General features: G+C 35.4%; 1 protein-coding gene across 2 annotated transcripts in view; it reads left to right on the top strand.

Moving 5' to 3' along the window:
• The window catches only part of LOC145683556 (phospholipid scramblase family member 5-like), a 107,889-nt gene that overhangs the window by 24,930 nt on the left and 63,663 nt on the right, over positions 1-19,296 (top strand). The window lies entirely within an intron of this gene.

The raw sequence follows: 19,296 nt of genomic DNA, 5'->3' as shown, positions 1-19,296 counted from the left end.
TCTGCCATTATTTTTCCGTTTGTGGCTTAAGAGAAAGCAGAGCTTTGCAAAACCAATAGTTTAAGACGATTTCTTTGAAGGTTGAAGCGAAAATTTTCACCAAACGAAACAATACATTTGTCAAACAAGGAAGAAAACAAGCCAAAAGAAGAGAACAGTTTTCCTGCATATCACTTGCGACTCTCTTTAAAATGCCACTCCCCGGTTCTATGTATCAGTATTGTCAGGGGTAAAGAATATTGTTGCATGCCACTTTGAAGAGCTTCAGTGTGATTGGTTATTTTTAGTAGATATTGGTGCACCCCCTCAGAAAATTCTGGATCCGACCTTATATATATCGGGTGGCCAATTTTAATATTTCCACGGAAATATCTCGAAAACGGTTGAACATAAATGAACTGAACAAAAACTCAAATAGGAAATACCATGGGACAAATCGAATGGTGATATCGCGGTGCTCCACAGGGGCGCTTTTCAACAGAGCCCGGGGCCCAACTTAAAAATTTTAAATTAAAATATGGGACGAGTGATACTTCGTTCGATAGATCTTCAAACACTAAACAGAGTTGTGGCAAAAGATTTTTCATATCTGTTACCGTATTCAAAATGGCCACCAAGACATGGTGCCTGTATCAAGTAAAACGTCCAGTACCACTAATATGAAAACGGTTGGAGATAAATGAACAGAATAAAACTCGTATAGGAAATTACAGAGGGTATTTATCTTTCCACGCATCGAGAATAATCTAACGGAGAAAAAGATTATTAAATTATAAGTGACATAATGCTCAAGAGGAAATCTAATTCTTAGAAAATTATCTTTCCGATCTCCCTCCGTAAGTGGGTGAAGTGGGAATGAATGGTAAAATCTCAAATGAGATCCCCACTTTTACTTGCAATAGGTATTTATGGTTTGTCTGAAACACTAGGGAGTACAAGTGACTGGTACTGTAATGAACCAATATTGTGCCGAGGACTTTTGAGCAAACCTACGTTTGTACACGTTGTTCTAAAATTGCATTGTTTGACAAATTGGTTTCGCATTTCAGTTGATTCATTTTTCCACAAATCATTGCCTGCAATCAAAACGGAAGGTACCATTTAACAAGAATTTTAAATACTTTTTTCCATTATAGACATCTATCTGTTATAAAAACACATTTCATATAATTTTGTTGTGTAGATACAATTTGCAAAAAACTAAGGTTCTCATTTGCAATTTCATCGTTCCTTCCTGTCTCGCTTCACTCTTTTACAGAGGACGTTGGAACGATAATTTTCTAGGAATTAGATTTCCTCCTTTGCATTATGGCACTTTTACTCTAATCATCTTCTCCTCTGTTGCAACGTTTCGAGCCCTGGAATGATAAATACCCTCTGTGATTTTATATAGGAGTTTTAGTCTGTTCATCCGTTATTATCTTCAAACGTTTTCATATTAGTGGTACTGGACGTTTTATCTGATACAGGCACCACGTCTTGGTAGTCATTTTGAAAACAGTGACCCATATGAACAATCTTTTGCCACAACGTTGTTTAGTGTATGAAGATCTATCGAACGAGGTACCACTTGACCCATATTTTCGTTTAAAATTGATAATTTGGGCCTGGGCTCCCGTGAAGGGCAGCCCTGGGGGCACCGCGACAACATCATTCGATTTGTCCTATGGCTTTCTTATTTGAGTTTTTATTGATTCATTTATTTTGAACCTTTTTCATATTAGCGGTACTGGACGTTGATCTGATACAGGTAACATATCTTGGTGGCCATTTTGAATACGGTAACCGACATGAAAAATCTTTTGCCACATCGCTTTTTAGTTTTTAAAGATCTATCGAACGAGATGTCACTCGCTCCATGTTTCTATTCAAAATTTTAAAGTTGGGCCCCGGGCCCCCTTGAAGAGCGGCCCTGTGGAGCACCGCGACATCAGTATTCGATTTACCCCATGGTATTTCCTATTTGAGTTTTTGTTCAGTTCATTTATGTTCAATCGTTTTTGAGATATTTCCGTGGAAAGATTAAAATGACCCACCCTGTATATACACTCTCTCTATATAAAATGGCCCACCCCTGCACCCAGGTTGGTCTATACTTTTGTCTTATCTTGTCAGGAATAACCTCCGGAACGTTGTCAGTGTTGTTTTAAAACATTATATATATATATATATATATATATATATATATATATATATATATATATTAAGGTCTATATATATTAAGGTCTATATATATAACACGCTATAGACCTTAATTTAAACACATTACGCATATAGGCGATTTACCGTGCTTTTGGGGACTAATTTTGTGGTTCATTGACTCTTACGACATGGGGAACATACCTAGAACATACTAGGCACGTTCAACAGGTACATGCCAAACATGTGCCTAGGGGCGGACATAGACTGTGACTATCACTTGCCATCCATGTGATTTCTTTCTCAGAAGTATATGAGGCACATACTGGACACATTCCCATGTACCTGGGGGAACATGATAGGCATGCCTGCTATGTAATTGTGCTATTAGGGATTTGTACTACTAAGATTAGAGGAACTGTACCAAACCCGGGCCCGGGTCCATAAAGCGGGCCCCCTCAATTGCTGCTCCGGGTATTGGCGTAGAATGCTAGAAATAAGCTGAATTGTAGTTTAACGTTACTGTTGCATGCAGCGCTAGTTCCTGTGTTGATCAGTTAATCCTTTGTTCCGCAATCAACATCTGACGAGTTTTCATGCAGTGGAAAGTTTTGAAGCTCCGACGAGCAAGCATTGTTTTCCATAGTTAGTAAAGAGGTAAGTGCGCCAACTATTTATTTATTTAATCTTAATGGTAAGAGGTATGTTCTATGTAATTAGCTAGTAATTTAGACGTAGGATTGACAAATTATTTGCAGCGAAAGTAAAAACATGTATGGTCGTAAAGTGGGCCCCCTGGTCAATCCTAAAGCGAGCCCCTACTATGTTGTGCAAAAGTAAAAGATATGTTTCATACCAAATTCTCATCACTCGTGCAATTTATCTACAATTTTCAAGAGGACCAAAATGCTCAAAACAAAGCTGAAACTAATAACACAATATCGTGGTCGAGGGCATGGCAGTGTTAAGTCATTATCAAGATCCTATGTTCCAGGAAAGTAAAAGACAGCTGAAGGTGAAAGGAAGAGCCAAGGAAGACGATTCTGATAGTGGCTCAATCTCTGATATAAGGAAGCATCAACAATATTCTCAACTTTAAACGTTCCACCTGGGAAAACATCGTCCACGGATGACGATGCCACATGCATGTTCTGCACTGAAAATTTTTTGAATGATACGAGAGTTGAACTGTGGGTCCATTGTGTCATGTGCTCTTAGTGGGGCCATGTAGATTGTGAGGGGACTGGCAAAGTCATTTATATTTGTGACTTTTGCCAGTATAGGCAATCTTAACTTTGTGAAACATTTCATTTATCACGTTTAATTTGGAAGTTTTGGTTCTGAAGTTTGAGGATTTTTTTTAATGCCAAATAAGTAGGTTGGAGAAAGAGAGATGTTTAGATTTCTTATTTCTACCAGTAGAATATTGAATATTTCAGTTTTGAAAGTTTCAGTCTTCAAGTTTAGTCTATATGAAAGATTGTTCTGGAGTTTAAAAAAGAAAAAAAAAGACATTTTGATTTGCTATTTCCGCCAGTAAAATGTGGAATATTTAAGTTTAGACATTTTCAGTTTATAAGTTTAATCTATTTGAAAGGTTGTGCTGGAGTTAAGAAAAATATTTTCGGATTGCATTTTGGCCACTAGAATGTGGAATATTTAAGTTTTAAGTTCAATTTTAATGTGTTCTTTACTTTTCGGAATTTGTTTCAATTTCTTCCAATAAAGTCTTTTAAACATTCATATTTCATTTTATTTCAATCCCCAGTGTTTAGGATGTTGTTTTTAGCTTAAATACGTAACTCATTTAAAGTAATACAGGTTTTCGCTTTGGGTAATTTATCTAAATTTAAAGGGGCCCGGTTTTGGAACAGTTTTTTCGAATGCCGAAAATGCAGTCCATATGAAAATCCATTTTTTCTCAACCCATTTTTTCCTTGATTGTGATGGGAAGAAACAAGCAAAACAATTACATATCATATTATTTTCAGCCTGAATAGCACTTTTTTCTGATTGATACTTTCTTAGATATATGGAAAAAACAAAATGGGGGCTCACTTTTGGTACAGTTCCTCTATTATTATCATTATCTGTTCTGCAGTTATACACGAATTACATAATATAACCTATTTCATTTTAAGAATTAATTATATAATTTTCTAAGAAATTCGTTTCTTTCAAATGAAAATACGAGAATCCAAGACAAAATCCTAAAAAAAAAAAAAAAGAATTAAATAAAAATGTTTAAAAAGCATTTCACCAGACTTCTGAAACCAAGCAAACATTCAGATTTGCAATATATACTGTGTGGAGTGTATTTTACTAAGAGTAGGACAAAAATCCACCAAAGTTTAATTAATTAGGACAAAAGCTCACTAGACATTTCACGAGTGAACATTAAATACCAACTGTATACATTAAGAACGCAGTAAATTTAAAATTAAACAAAGAACATTTATTATTGAATTCAATTGAATTGAAAATGCCTTTATGCATGAGGCGAGGTTTCAGTCGTAGACTGCTCTACCACATAACCTAACAAATGATTAAAACCAATTAGAAGTAAGAATATAATAGTTATTAGATACAGTAATACTTGTCCTCTATACTACAGTATGTATACAAAATTGTGGTATTTTCCATAACTAGAAGCTTTGCTTCGTTATAATTAAATATAAACTAATTATTTGCTGAGCAAAACTATTTTTTTAAATTAAAATTCAACACGTGTTACAGTTTCACCAACTAACTCTTTGGCTTCATCAGACAATATGTGATACAGTATCGTTGTGTGCATATCCTTTGGCAACGCACACCAAGCAGTCATTAAGACCAGAAATTAAAACTCGAAACTGTACTTGTTAGTACAAAACACAACCAAACCACGAAAACTCCTATAGCTCGTAAAGACCTGTGTGAAAACTTACTTTTTAATACGAACCCTCCAAGACTGTGAAACTCCGGAAAACCCAAAACAAAGAATACCCTTTAACACAATGGAGAAGCCAAACACCGGAGGCAGTGAACGAAGGCCAAACAAGAAAAGAAGAGAAGAGTAAAGGAGCAATACTCCAAAACCAGCAAACAACCCGGAACCCCTTGGCCCAACTAAAGGCTGAGCGGGGAAAGGAAAGAGAATTTTAAAAACACTACGCAAGCTAGTCTACTACGACGCCTTGCGCAACACTACGAAGCCAAAAAAAAATAGGGGGTCCAACCTGGAAAACCCCGAATGCGGCTTCAAAAATCAGATATGAACTTGGTTGAATATGCAAAAGTACCAACCAATTTCCAAACCAAACAAACAAAATATATTTTTAAAAAAACTGAAATTGAAATAAACAGACGAGTCATTGAACACCACATACAACTAGAACCAACACTTAAAAGAAAAAGGGGGAACTTGCACTAAAGAAGTGTAAGTCTCGCTTTAGCCCACATGATACAAAAGGAGGCAGTCCAGAGAAAAACAAGTAGCTCTGGACCCCCCCAAAGGAAATATTCCAACCACAACAACAAGAAACAAACCAAAAACGAACGGAAACAAAAACCCCCCACAAAGAAAACCTAGAAGGGAATCGATAGAAGACCTTACGAGTTTCTAAAGAACTTCCTAAAAATAAAACAAAAAAGCTAACACCAAAGGAACAAGGGTCTCTCTCAGGACCACCAAAACTTCAAAACAGAGTTAAACCTACCCAAGCAATACTGAAAAACCACACCAACAAACCTAACGAAATAACGACGAAAAGAAAAAAAGAAAAATAAGAGAAAAGAAAAGCATGCAGAACCAGAAAACAAACAAAAAATGAAAAGAATAATTAATACGCAATCTCTCAAACAAAACTCCAACCCGCAACCTACTAGGAAAAGACTTTCCACTTCTTATCACACGAAACAACTCAGATTGTTCTGAAGAGGAACCCGAGAAACTCACACAAAAACTGAAACATAATTATACCAAATAGCAATAAAAGACACAACAAACACTCCTCAAAGAATACTGACAACTTAGAAAAATAAATTCCACAGACCCCCTATAAACCACAGACACCAACATTCTACAACCAAGAATGAAAAGCAAAAAAGAATAGCACTTGCACCAAACCATCACACCTCGAGACATGCTGGTCGAAAAACGAATGCGAGGGAGAAATTCTGTAACCACCAGCCTCATCACTAGACAGGAGAGGGCTGGATAGTTTTATGTATATTATTACATTAGACTTGGTGACAAAACATTTCTCCTGCGCAAACATACAACCACAGAGGGACCGGGTGTCGGTTGCCCATGCGAACGACTACGTTCACATGGAGTTAACTCAGACAGAAACGGGCCCTAAGAAACCTTTATACGAAAACAGAACTGAAGCCCATCGTGAAAATAATCCTAGGCACAAAACAGACTTGAAACAGAAAAATCTGCCAAAAATCATAGGTGTGTGGGGACTCACCATGCAAACAAACCAAACCCCATCAAACTACCTGAATGTAGCAAGATAAAAGATAATGCTGTCTCATAGAGACAAAAATACACCACAAGCCCACAAACAAACGAGAAACTCTGTGAGAGGACTCAAAAAAAGAAAAGCGGAAAAATAATAAAGAAAAGAAAGAAAATCAGGAGAAGTAAATAGAAAACGCAGAAATACCAAACGAAGTGATAAACAGAAACGTATCCAACCAGGGAAACTGAAAACACAGAATGGCTAAAAAATTGAACCTAGAACCCAGGAATAAAAAGAAAGCAGTCAAACATCCCAACCAGAAACCACAAAAGAGAGAACGAAGCAAACTACACACGCACAAAGATCGAACCAAAAGATCAAACAAACAAGAATTAAAAGCAAGTGAAAGAACAATTATAACAGAAAACAATACCGACACACGGAAGACGAAACATAATAAAGAAAACAGAAAGAACAACAACAAAATAACGAAACAACAGAAACAATAACCACACTTATAGTGAAACAAGCACACGTGTGGCCACATCGGCATAAACCAAAATATTTAACGAATAATAATAATAATAAGAAGAAGAAGAGGAATAGTAATAATACCAATAATAACGAGAAACAGAAGGAAAAAGGGAAAGAAAAAAGGACGATATACTGGGGAAAACTAAAGCCTCCCCTGATTTTATATACATCTCACAGAAATATATGTATATATAAATCTTTGCACAGAAACGCTGATATAAAGGAGAAACCAAGCTCTCTTGAAGCAAAGGAAAAGAATGCTAGGTGTAAATAGAAGAACCGGGCTCTATGTCCCGCCTACACACTTGTATATAAAGAGTAATTGAAGTCGCCAAGGTAGGACGACTTGGGCATAGTTAGGTCTTTTCGATCCCCGCTCACCCTCTGTGAACAGCAAAAGAACCACTACTTGTTGTATAAAGCACAGAATTTTCCTTTGAAACTTACAATTTAAAAACCAAATGAAACCTCCGGAGAAAGGAGGAAGGGGATGACCCCAACAAATTTATTGCAACAAATGAAAATTAAACCATAGCATATTCTTAAACAGAAAAAGGACATTCCAATCAGACAAAAGAGAAGGAGTAACAGAGAAAGAGAACTACGCGGGCACCGTAACAAAAGCACGCTCGCAAACACAAAGGTATGACGTGATCGGCCAGCCAGGCCACAGCCACAGAAACAGAGGGAAAGTCTGCAACCTGCCACATGGGAAGCATACTGCAACGAGGAAACCACGCAAGAAGCCCCGGCTGACGAGACGAGTTCTCGAAATAGTTGGAGCCATACTATCCTGGGGCAACGCACACCAAGCAGTCATTAAGACCAGAAATTAAAACTCGAAACTGTACTTGTTAGTACAAAACACAACCAAACCACGAAAACTCCTATAGCTCGTAAAGACCTGTGTGAAAACTTACTTTTTAATACGAACCCTCCAAGACTGTGAAACTCCGGAAAACCCAAAACAAAGAATACCCTTTAACACAATGGAGAAGCCAAAGACCGGAGGAAGTGACCGAAGGCCAAACAAGAAAAGAAATAAGAGTAAAGGAGCAATACTCCAAAACCAGCAAACAACCCGGAACCCCTTGGCCCAACTAAAGGCTGAGCGGGGAAAGGAAAGAGAATTTTAAAAACACTACGCAAGCTAGTCTACTACGACGCCTTGCGCAACACTACGAAGCCAAACAAAAAATAGGGGGTCCAACCTGGAAAACCCCGAATGCGGCTTCAAAAATCAGATATGAACTTGGTTGAATACGCAAAAGTACCAACCAATTTCCAAACAAAACAAACAAAATATATTTTTAAAAAAACTGAAATTGAAATAAACAGACGAGTCATTGAACACCACATACAACTAGGACCAACACTTAAAAGAAAAATGGGGAACTTGCCCTAAAGAAGTGCAAGTCTCGCTTTAGCCCACATGATACAAAAAGAGGCAGTCCAGGGAAAAACAAGTAGCTCTGGATCCCCCAAAGGAAATATTCCAACCACTACAACAACAAGAACCAAACCACAAAAGAACGGAAACAAAAACAACCCGCAAAGAAAACCTAGTAGGGAATCGATAGAAGACCTTACGAATTTCTGAAGAACTTCCTAAACATAAAACAAAAAAGCTAACACCAAAGGAACAAGGGTCTCTCTCAGGACCACCAAAACTTCAAAACAGAGTTAAACCTACCCAAACAATACTGAAAAACCACCACCAACAAACCTAACGAAATAACGACGAAAAGAAAAAAAGAAAAATAAGAGAAAGGAAAAGCATGCAGAAAGAGAAAACAAACAAAAAATGAAAAGAATAATTAATACGCAATCTCTCAAACAAAACTCCAACCCGCAATCTATTGGGGAAAGACTTTCCACTTCTTAACACACGAAACAACTCAGATTGTTCTGAAAAGGAACCCGAGAAACTCACACAGAATCTGAAACATAATTATACCAAATAGCAATAAAAGACACAACAAACACTCCTCAAAGAATACTGACAACTCAGAGAAATAAATACCACAGACCCCTATATACCACAGACACCAGCATTCTACAACCAAGAATGAAAAGCAAAAAAGAATGGCACTCGCACCAAACCATCACACCTCGAGACATGCTGGTCGAAAAACGAATGCGAGGGAGAAATTCTGTAACCACCAGCCTCATCACTAGACAGGAGAGGGCTGGATAGTTTTATGTCTATTATTACATTAGACTTGGTGACAAAACATTTCTCCTGCGCAAACATACAACCACAGAGGGACCGGGTGTCGGTTGCCCATGCGAAAGACTACGGTCACATGGAGTTAACTCAGACAGAAACGGGCCGTAAGAAACCTTTATACGAAAACAGAACTGAAGCCCATCGTGAAAATAATCCTAGGCACAAAACAGACTTGAAACAGAAAAATCTGCCAAAAATCATAGGTGTGTGGGGACTCACCATGCAAACAAACCAAACCCGATCAAACTACCTGGATGTAGCAAGATAAAAGACTACGCTGTCTCCTAGAGACAAAAATACACCACAAGCCCACAAACAAACGAGAAACTCTGTGAGAGGACTCAAAAAAAGAAAAGCGGAAAAATAATAAAGAAAAGAAAGAAAATCAGGAGAAGTAAATAGAAAACGGAGAAATACCAAACGAAGTGATAAACAGAAACGTATCCAACCAGGGAAACTGAAAACACAGAATGGATAAAAAATTGAACCTAGAACCCAGGAAGAAAAAAAAAGCAGTCAAACATCCGAACTTGAAACCACAGAAGAGAGAACGAAGCAAACTAGACACACACAAAGATCGAACCGAAGGATCAAACAAACAAGAATTAAAAGGAAGTGAAAGAACAATTATAACAGAAAACAATACCGACACACGGAAGACGAAACATAATAAAGAAAACAGAAAAAACAAAACAAAATAATGAAACAACAGAAACAATAATCACACTTATAGTGAAACAAGCACACGTGTGGCCACATCGGCATAAACCAAAATATTTAACGAATAATAATAATAATAATAATAAGAAGAAGGATAGTAATAATACCAATAATAACGAGAAACAGAAGGAAAAAGGGAAAGAAAAACGGACGATATACTGGGGAAACTAAAGCCTCCGATGATTTTATATACATATCACACAAATATATGTATATATAAATCTTTGCACAGAAACGGTGGTACAAAGGAGAAACCAAGCTCTCTTGAAGCAAAGGAAAAGAATGCTAGGTGGAAATAGTGGAACCGGGCTCTATGTCCCGCCTGCAAACTTGTATATAAAGAATAGAGGAACTGGGCTCTATGTCCCGCCTGCACGCTTGTATATAAAAAGTCTTACCTGGTCTCAGGGCACAGCGCACATTGAACGTTCTTGTCTAGATGAGGTTTCCGTACCTGCAACCTAGAACGTATCTTGATTTTTATATTATTAGGGAGAGCATTTTGGGTGAATGAAAGGTACACAGGTTTCGAGGAGGAAATGTGCGAGTAGAGAGGAAACATTCATTCACAGCAAAGGCAATGTGTGAGGCTTTAATGCGAGTGCCTTTGTTTCTTAAAACGAATCTAATTTGAAATTTAATTTCCGATCAATTTTTGGGTTAGTGTTGGATTGGAAACAACACAGTCTAAAAGGAAACATTTAGATATGAGAGCAGAGCGGAGAGTATATGTAATAGAAACTGCAACTGCCTCGGATTTGCCAATAAATGAGTACTACTTACGGATTTAGTTCTATCAATTCCAGTTTGTTGTAGTCTGTATTAACACTCGCACTAGCACTTCACTAATACACAGTTCCTGAAGGTTGTTAAGTGGCACTTGTATTAGTCCGAAAAATGAGGTGGGAAGGTCTTTAGTCCATTAAGCATCTAAATTGCTTGGAGATCAACTCTAGGCGACGACCAATTAGGAATCTGAACTCCAGCATCGTTGACTGCAAGGCAACCATCTCTTCCTTCTTTTGTGTATGGGCGAAGTTTTCGGCGACTTCCCCTCGTTTGGGAGGACCACGAGGGTGTCTCCTAAGGTTCTAAAATACCCTAAAAGTCTATGACAGTCCTTTTCTCATTTTAGGTATTTTCTTCTTCAGATTCGTATATGCTTTAATAACAAAATAAGACACATCGGAGTATCTCGCACACAGAGGTGTTGCGAGTTTGAAATACCGAGGTAAAAAGCTTAGTGTTACAAGTTGTTGCTTCTATTTGTAACTTCGCTTGGCGTTGTTCGAAGGATCTGGCGTCCCTATCTCAGCAAATCAATTGCTTGTGATGAGAACGTTCTCTTCAGTGTATTTCCATCTTATGTCTGCAGTTTCGTTGTGTTTTTTTCTTCTGCTCTATCTGCATGTTTGCTTCCGGCTAATGTTGAACTATTGAAAGCTAATTGCATGAGACTCGAAAAGTAAACGTTTTATGCAATGGAAAATTAAATTTAGAATAATCACGTTTCTTTATTATTTCCTTTGTACTCTTTCTGATTTATTTTGTTTTCCTTTTAGAAATTACAAATTAGATCTGTTTTATGGTATTGTCTGATGAAGCGAAAGAGTTAGTTGGCAAAACTGTAACACGTGTTGAATTTTAATTAAAATATATAGTTTTGTTCAGCAAATAATTAGTTTATATTAAATACAAAATTGGTTTACTTGCTGCAGTCTAAGGTGTAGGTACTCGAGCTAAGTTTCTGGTGATGTAAAAGATGATCCTTTACCCTATGTTTGAAGGTCAAGAATTCTTTGCACTCGATTATATCGGGAGGTAATGAATTCCAGGCTCTCACAGCTGAAATTGAGCAAGATTTCGCTGTTTTTGTTTGTATGTACCGCGGGATGTCAAGTGTACGGGAACGTTTTGTTTAGTACGTGTGGATTTCATTTCGCAACGTCAGCTTACTTTTATGATAAAGGGGGCCATTATTGTGTATGACCTTATGTATCTGGCAGTACAGATGCAACAAACGCCTCCTTGCCAGTGTTAGAATATTGTTTTGATTTAGTAAGGGCAGTATATCTTCACATTTTCGCGTGTTATAGATAAATCTCATGCAGGGATTTTGAACTTTTTGAATTGATATTGCTAAGGATTTAGTAATGGCTGGTCCATATACAGAATCGCAATAGTCGAACAGTGGAAAAATAAGCGTGTTCACTAAATATAGTTTTATGTTCTGATTTAGAAAATCATTTTATTTATATAATAATCGCAAAATTGATATTGATTTATTAGATACAGTAGATATATGTCACTTCCAGTTTAGGTGGAAGTAATTCTAAATTAATCCGAGATTTTTTTTACTGAAGATGAGTGTTCTAACGGCGTGTTTCGAATGAAATTACTAATTTGTTCAGTTTTCAGTTTTCTAAGATTTTCTCTTGTTCCCATGACTGTAAATATGCATTTACTTGCGTTTATTTTCAAGGAATTGGACGAGCACCAAACACTAAATATTTCTAAGTCCTCGTTAATGAGGGCTGCACTTTGTAAGGCGTGTTCTGGAGATGTGGCTAAGTAAAGTTGTGTATCATCCACATGCACATGTATTCTAGAGTGTAGCTTTGGTACATCTCCTGTATATAGACAAAATTGAAGAGGTCCTAGTATTGATCCCTGTGGCACTCCTCTTTGAAGACTGTTTCGGTTTGATACCCCAAGTTTAGGATCTCTTAGTACCACTCTTTGTTGCCTATCTGCAAGATATGATCTGAACCACTGGATCGTGTTGGTGGAAAAGTTATGGTATTTCATTTTAGCTATGAGTAAGTTGTGATGAACTGAATCAAATGCTTTAATAAGATCTAATAATACCAGGAAAGATATCTGGTTTTTATCTAATGCTAGAAAAATGTCGTCAGTGATATTAAGTAGGGCTGTGGCAGTGCTATGTGAATTGCGAAAGCTTGATTGGTGTAGGGGTAAGATATTATTATTAATGACGTAATCATTGAGCTGGTTATGCACAAGTTTCTTCATGACTTTGGACAATATTGATAATAAACTAATAGGCCTAAGGTCGTTTAGAGATGATACATTTTGCTTTTTTGCTATAGGCATTACAACTGCTTCTTTCCAGAATAATGGAAAGGAGCATGTGGTTACGGAATAATTTATTATATGTGTTAATGGTGATATAATGTGTGGTAAAACAAGTCTAAGCATCTTTCCTGTAATGCCTTTGTGCCCAGCTGCATTCGAATTTAAGTTTGTAATAGCATTCTGAACATCAAAATCGCTTATATTGCGGAGTTCGAATGAATTCATACTTGAACAGAATTTAGTATTATTTTATACAGTTATGTGGTTTTGAACTGCATTGTCGTCGATATTTCTAACATTACAAATTTCACCAAAGTGCGCATTAATCTCATTGCAGTCTGCAAGATCATCTGGTAATGCTTGAGAATTTTTCGACTACCAATACCAAGGGTTCTTAATTTATTCCATATATCCTTGGAGCTCATATTATTTTGAGAAGATGGCGTTTGGTGTAGTTGTGGTGTAGTAGTGGCTCCGTTTAAAGCACTGGAAAAAGAAGTTAAAAGTCTCTGATAGTTGTGAAATGTAGTGTTACAGTTGAGTGAATATATCGTGTACAGTGTGAGTCTTGAGTTTCCTCATTTTGTGTAGAATAATGACAGTTATTTACGTGATTTCCTAAGTACTTTGCTCTATCGAGAAAGATTTTGTTTACAATCTACTCTCCCGGATGTACGAAGCATGAATCAGTGTTGGAAACTCTACATTTATGTACAGTGACGTTAGTTCAACTTTTGGTATTTTAAGTGAGCGGAACTGAGCAACTGTATTTTTAATTCAAAAATTGAGCAATGATATAAAATATAATTATTGATAGTAAAAGAAGTATCAGCGTGAATCTCACGTGGATATTTGGATTAGTTATTTTTTTATTAGAAACATTGTAGTGATCAAAAGGAGACTGATTTAGTTCACTCCTTATTGGAAATAGGTGTAATTTTACTGTGAAATCTACTTCTGCCGGTGCCAGCGTTTTTCCGTCCAAGGTTTTTCCGTCTTCAGAAATACATAATGGGGATTTGTGGTAAGTGTTCCAAGTCTATATCTAGGCAAGATACTAATTTAAAGATACAATGCGGGGAATGCAAGAATCTCTTTCATGGGATTTGTGTTAATATGAAGGAGGATGATGTTAAATTTCTGAAAGTCAGTGACCAAATTTGGCGTTGTGAAGATTGTAGTAGAGTGCGACGAAAATCATTGGTTAGTGATAATCCACCTGAAGTGAGTGAACAAATCCCTACTTTAACTCAAATGTATCAATTATTACTAAGCATTAAAAATGAAATAAACGATATTAAGGGTACCAATAAAAAACTTGAAGAAGAGTTAGGCAAATCTTTAAATTCAGTACACGAAAAGTTAGACGAAAACTTCAACCTCATAAGAAGCCAAACTGAAGAACTGAATAAATGCAAGGACGACATTGATGTTCTGAAAAACGAAAATTTACTGTTAAAGAAACAAATAGATAAATTAAGAGTTGAATTAGACGAAATAGACCAATACAATAGGAGAAACACAGTTGAAATTCATGGGGTTCCCCTCCTACCTAACGAAGATGTTAATGACATAGTCAAAAAGGTTGGTGGTGCACTTAATATTGATGTAACCGAGAATATGATCGATGTATGTCATAGATTAAAAAATCACCTAATCAGCCAAATCCAGGTATCATCATAAAATTTGTTAAGCGTTCTGACAAGAATAGGTTTATTAAACAAAGGAAGGTCAAAAGAAATTTATCCTGTAAAGATCTAGGTTTATCTATTGGAGGTCCTATCTATATTAACCATAGTCTTACATTGCATAGGCGAATAGTCTTTAGTGAAGCAAGAAAAGTTAAGAGAGAAAAAAATTACGACTACTTGTGGATAGACTATGCTGGTAATATCCGACTAAAGAAGAAAGCTGATGATACTTTTGTATATACACTTAACACAGTTGAGGAAGTAAGACATCTGACATAGATACATGAGTGAAAGCCATAATTTGATACATTTAAATTATCAGAATGTTAGAGGTATACGTAGTAAACTTACAGAACTATATACAAATATTGCAGCTTCAAGCTTTGACATTATATTACTAACTGAAACTTGGCTGTGTGAGGGTATATACAATGGTGAATTTATTGACCAAAGGTATAATGTTTATCGGTGTGATAGGACTCACAAAAATGGCGGTGGTGTTCTCATAGCTATTTTAAGAGATTATTGTGTATCTGAGGTATCCATAAAAGTGAATTGTATTGAAGTTCTTTGTCTAAAAGTTACAATTTCTAGAAGAAATGTTTATATAGTATTGGTATACTTTCCACCGAAGAGTCAAGTAAGAACCTATAATGATTTCTTTCAAAAATTAGAGGAAATTGATGACATATATGGTCAAAGTTTGCTTGTTGTTGGTGATTTTAATATATCATCCATCACGGACACTGATTTTGATTTATTGCAGGGTGGGTCTGTTTGTAATATATTGGCGAACTTCATTTCTTTACATAATTTAACATCGCATAATTTAATAAGAAATATGTACGGGAAAACTTTGGACTTGGTTTTGTCTAATTTTGGAGATGATGTTAATCTAACTAAAAATGTATTTCCATTATTAACAGAAGATAATCATCATCCATCTCTTAATTTTAATATCAATCTTGGAAATTTCACACCAAGCATAAAACATAACTCAAGTACTTTGTTCAATTTTAGTAAGGCCAATTTTTATAACATTTATAAACAACTTGACCTACAAGATTGGATGCATCTATATAATATAAATGATGTTGATAAAGCTATCAATTATTTTTACGATGTTCTGAATAGTATTATTGAAAGAAATGTGCCAAAAAAGAAAATATCTAAGAAATATCAATATCCATGCTGGTTTACATCAGAAATTATTAACACATTGAAAGAAAAGTATTATTATAGGAAACACATAAAAACCTCCGACTATAATTTAAATAAATTTAAGGAATTGCGTAGAAAATCAAAAACGTTAATTAAGAGGGCGTATGCTTTGTATATAAATCAGTCAGAAATGGCATTGAAGGATAATCCTAAAAATTTTTGGAATTATATCAAAAATAAGAAGAATCAAAATTTAGAAGTAAATCATATGACTTTCAAAGGTAAAGTAATTACAACAGATGCGGACATAGCTTACAACTTTGCCCAATATTTCAAAAGTGTTTATTCTCCTCATCCTTCTGATTACGATATTATCCCTCATACCAAGTCAATCATACCGTATTGTCTGACGGTAAATTCCATTTCTGAATGTGAACTTGAAGAGGCTATTAAAAAGTTAAAATCTTCTAAATCAAGTGGGCCCGATCTATTGCCAACTTATTTAATAAAAGGATGTGGAGAACTTTTAATAAAACCATTAAATTACATCTATAACCTGATATTAACAACTTCAATATTTCCAGAAATCTGGAAGATTAGTAAAATTCGTCCAATATTTAAGAAAGGAGATGCCAAGAGTATTGAAAATTATAGACCAATATCTCTAATTTCCACAGTAGCTAAAATATTTGAGCATATTCTTTATAATAGAATATTTCATCATGTCAAGCCTTACATATCTAATTTTCAACATGGGTTTTATCCACGGAGATCGACCGTTACCAATTTATTTCTATTTATACAGTCTATTGCGGATTCCCTTAATAATGGTTTCTCTGTGGATGTAATTTATACAGATTTTGCGAAGGCCTTTGATAAGCTAGATCATGCTGTATTACTTGCAAAATTATCTAATTATGGCTTTTCAAAGCAACTACTATCATTAATTTCTTCCTACTTAAATGGTCGAAAACAATATGTTGTGTATAATAATCACAGTTCTCCATTGTTTGATGTTAATTCGGGTATACCACAAGGCTCTAATCTTGGACCTCTCTTCTTTCTACTATTTGTTAATGATTTACCATCTGTACTTGAACATTCACACTGTTTATTATATGCGGATGACATGAAATTGTACAAGGAAATAAGAGAACTTGACGATGTTCTGAAACTTCAGACTGATTTGAATAACTGCTATTTATGGACTGTTGAAAATAAGTTACATTTTAATATAAATAAATGTAATGTAATCACATTTTCTAAAAATAAAAACCCTGTACATTACAATTATACCCTAACAAACACTATTCTTAATAGAGTTCAGGAAGTAAATGATTTGGGTGTCATTGAAAATACTAAATTGTGTTTTAGCGCTCATATAGAAAAGGTTGTCAATGAAGCTTTCAAGTCTCTTGGTTTTGTGATAAGATGTACTAGAGATTTTCATAATCCATATGTCATTATTATGCTATTCAATTTTCTAGTACGAAGCAAACTTGATTATGCAAGTATAGTTTGGACTCCGTATTATAAGCAGTACATTGCAAAAATTGAACGGATTCAGAATAAGTTTTTAAGATACTTATATTACAAAACCTATAGAATAAACTCTTATGAAAATAAAATATCGTATGCAACTCTTCTAAGTTTATTTGATGTTGGAACATTATCTGCTAGACGAAGGTATTTTCAACTTATATTTCTTTTTAAGTTAGTAAATGGAATTGTTGATAGTCCTGAGTGTTTGCATTTATTAAATTTTAATGTTACACATAACTGTTTGAGGACAAGATTGCCATTTATCTGTAAAAGACCCAAAACCATTGCACATTTGAATACACCTTTGATAAGTATGTGTAGATTATTTAACAATTTAATACAAAATAACATTGAAATTGATTTTGCTATGCCATGTATTGCCTACATAAGATCGCTTATAAAAATGTTACCACGTTTAGATTATCTATAGTACTGATATTTCTATATCTACTTATGTAAGTCTTCAATATTTGAACAATTCTTCTATTGTTACTATTTTGAATTTGCTTAGTAAATATTTTGAATATATTAAAAATTGCTATGATAAGTTGGTTTATGGATTTTGTTAAGCTCCTTCACTTAAAAATGGCTTTATAAATCTACTTTAGAAGTATCTCACTGATCCTGTGCTCATAAAAATTATTTTATCAGACTTCTAATGTATTTTCTATTGTTTTTGGTCGTATGTGATTTGATAGTTTGTATATCCTCTCTTTCTTGTATTTTATTCACATCTTGCTCTCTCTCTATGCATTCAGCATTTTGCCATTATATGTTCCGATGTTTTCTTATGGATATTTTTATTTATTTTTTTCTTCTTTTTATTTTTTCTTCTATTGTTCATTTGTAGATGTAATATTAATTTTGTAAGCCTGTTGTAACTGGGATAAAATCCTGTAATAGGCAGCAATAATAAATAAATAAATAAATAAATAAATTATTACTATTGAAAAACTGTGAAATATGCTCTTTTCTCTTGTCGTATGCAATACAGTTACTATATTTCACAGTGTGTTTTGATAGAGTTAATATGTATAAACAAAACAAAACATAAAAACCCGCTGAATTTAATCCAATGTTCTCGGAATTGCTGCCAGAGTGAGTGTTGCTGTGCTGAGCTTTCGTTACCATACAGCGGCAACATCTTCAGAGCTATGTGTTGGAGTGTGCTGGTCGTACAATTTATATTGTAGTCTTTAGGAATTGCTGTGTTTCTATTGGTTGTTTTTGTTGGCCAATGGTGTGCTCCGATTTTGCTGGTGGAAACTGCTCTCTGATTGGCTGATGGTTCTTTTTGTACTGAGAAGCTGGATCCAGATGTCAGGTACATGATAACCTTCGTCTCTGCTGATGGATGGCTTGTATGTACGGATGAATAGAGATTCATGTAATTTCCTGTCTGTACTCCAACACATAGCTCTGAAGATGTTGCCGCTGTATGGTAACGAAAGCTCAGCACAGCAACACTCATTCTGGCAGCAATCCCGAGAACATTGGATTAATAGTAGACGCCAGCAAAGCTTGAAGATTATAACCGCTAAATTACTAATGTAATATGCAATACAATACGTTTGCAGAATCCACTACATAGTCATTTAGGGGTGTAGCCTGCAAATTTTTCTAGGGCAGCAGGCTTTTTATATATTGAAGGCAAACCAAAAGTTTATTTCCAGATTACGAAAGCTTCAATAATTCTCGTTCTGCCTAATCTTTGGAGGCGGGGAATTCTGTACAA

This window comes from Thermobia domestica, chromosome 4, assembly GCF_964235325.1.
Source record: "Thermobia domestica chromosome 4, izTheDome1.hap1.1, whole genome shotgun sequence".
NCBI lineage: Eukaryota > Metazoa > Arthropoda > Insecta > Zygentoma > Lepismatidae > Thermobia > Thermobia domestica.
The sequence above is the reverse complement of the archived record's forward strand: the minus strand, read 5'-3'. Positions and strand labels throughout refer to the sequence as shown.